The sequence below is a fragment of the Habropoda laboriosa genome, unplaced genomic scaffold, assembly GCF_001263275.1.
Source record: "Habropoda laboriosa isolate 0110345459 unplaced genomic scaffold, ASM126327v1 scaffold129, whole genome shotgun sequence".
Classification (NCBI taxonomy): Eukaryota; Metazoa; Arthropoda; class Insecta; order Hymenoptera; family Apidae; genus Habropoda; species Habropoda laboriosa.
Window position 1 is genome coordinate 863,227 of NW_017100255.1, and position 2,690 is coordinate 865,916.

Sequence of the window (2,690 nt, forward strand, 5' to 3'; positions counted from 1 at the left end):
AGCCACATTCAGCAAACGCAAGAGTTCTGCGTACAAAAGCAACGAGAAGTAAAAAAAAGAGTGGACTAATTACCGACGACGAATGACCCAGTTCCCGTAAAACAAACATTTACCAATAAACGTGTCCTACGAAACTCGCAGATACTAGATATTTACACCAGCATTCGAGTCTGACCAATCTTTCGAACTCCAATATTGATTTCAAGCAAAGAAACCGACGTATTCGTCCATCCGAGCAATTCAAGTACTTACCGAGATATATCCGCGAAGGACAAACAGCCCTGAACCATTAAACCATCGAATATAGAACAAATTAACAGCAAGAGGGTAGATATTAGCATGGAAATCAACAAAGATAGAAGTTGCCCGTTTATTGCGAGACGCGCCGTGATACATTAATAATTACCTGGCTGCATCCTGTTAAGTACCCCGCGACTCGCTTGTAACAATAATACCTGCAGCGTAGCGCTAATTAATTACACAGAGGGTAACCGAAGCCGCGCGGCAGTCCGAATTCCATCGATTCCCTTGCTTTGATTTACCTTGACGCACAACGATGGATAACGGCATAGCGTCAAAGATGATTAGCCGTGTGAACAATTCAGGTGTTCCCCGTTTCACGAGAATTCGTGTTCGTCGCAGACTTTCTCCGTGACATTCTCTGTTAATTTGTATATCGGTGGCGTGTTTCGAATAATTTCCCTTGTACCGGTACGCGATGTGAGGAAAAGTGCAGTTGCCTTAAGTGGACCGAAGATTTCTACCTAACTGTTCGCAATCATGAAGATAACGGGTTATTGTTCTGATTGATATAATATGTGTAACACTGATTGAAAGGTTTGTGACATGGTTGTAAAATTTGGGCGTGATGAAGTAGTTGAGTTAGCAAGGATACAACACTTTTTAGTCAGGATTACGTGAAGTGTGTGCATTTCAAGATCGTGTCAATCGTTATTGAAACATGTAGAATGCTGTAAACTACTCGATATCGTAATATATCAGTAAATTTCAGCGACCAGTTTTCCAAAGGTTTCAGTTGAGTTCGGTAAGTTTCGGTAGATTTACTGGATTTTGGTAGATTTCAACAGTGTTCAGTAAATTTTCATGGATTCCAGTAGAATTCAGTAGTTAGCTAGATTTTATAGAATTCCATAGTGCTCGGTAAATTTTCACGGATTCCAGTAGGATTCAGTAGATTTCGGTAGATTTTCTAGATTTTATAGACTTCAACGGTGTTCAATAAATTTCCATGGATTCGAGAAGAATTCGGTAGATTCTGGTAGAATGCAACAGATCTCTGTAGATTTCAGTAGAATTCAAAAGATCTCCATACGCTCCGCATTCAGTAAGTATTCCAATACTTCTGAACAGGAGTGTACATAAATACATCTCCATCAGAATCATGTCAGATTCCCATCGGATCACTCAGCCGTTGGAGCTTTTTGTCCCATTAACGTCACCGTATTAACTCGTAGAGAGGACGCAGAATTACGCAGTTGAAACGGGACCGTGAGCGCGAAAAGGATGGGAAAGTGGGAGGTCACGGTTTCGCTCGTCCCCTGGACAGGCAGCTCGCTCGAAATAATTTCCTCGTCGGCCTGAAAGCTGGAATAACGACGGTCTGCCCGTTGCGGCACCTGCGTGGCTCTGTGTTTAACGAGAATAAGGCCGAGTTTAAGCCAGAAAACTAGATGAGAAGCTGCTGCCTCGAGATATCATCCCCTTTTCTCTCCCATCTCTATCTCCCTCAAACCACCACTTTTTCTCCACGTTTCCACCTTTACTCGAGGGTCGGATTATTTTCGTCCTTATCGTTTCTGGACGCGAGCCGTCAGCAAACTCGCACTTCGGGGAATAATCGAGCGAATGTACCCCCTTAAATGGACCTCTTCCAAGTTTTAAGAAGTCTACTCCTTTCTCAGACGCGGAAGGGATTTCGATTCGACCAAGTCTCTCTCCCTCTTTCTGTGTGCGATTGCGTGTCTGTACGCGTGAGTCTGTAGAACGAAGGCAGAATTAAGAAGGGAAACGAGGTCTTGTCCCTTGTCTCGTCTCAAAACGAGCTCTGGTTTCGTGGTTTGTTTTCTGAATGCCTGATTTCTGCGTTCTGTTTCTTCTTTCTTTCGAGGAGGAGAAGGGAGAGATGAAGTTCACGATTTGACGATGCTACGTGAATTTTTGACTGTTTTCTTTTTGGAATATGGAAGGAAATTAAAGAAATTGTGATGAATGGTAAATTAGTTCGTTACGTATATTTTCAGTTTCTAAATGAAAGTATTAATACTGTTCTGCTAGGCAAAGGCTATTAAACAGCAGGTGTTTGAAAATCATTTAATCGGAAGATAAAGAGGAGAAAATGTCAAGAATTCCACCACGTTCCAATACACCGAGTAAACTCTACTTCCTCCCATCTGAACGAGTTAAGTATTCTTCTCAGAAAGGAAGCCGTGTCTTCAATCAACCAGACAAAGAACACTTTTAACCCGTAGCTAAAACATTCTGCTACCAACATTCTTACGTCACAATCTCGAAAATAATTCAGAGAGCAAACACTGCAGGGAACCGTGAACAACGGCGCAAAAAAGAAACGAGACCTCTCCTAAAGAATTTGCTAATAAAAGGCAAGAAAAAGGAGAGAGAGAGAGAGAGAGAGAGAGAGAGAGAGAGAGAGAGAGAGAGAGAGAGAGAGA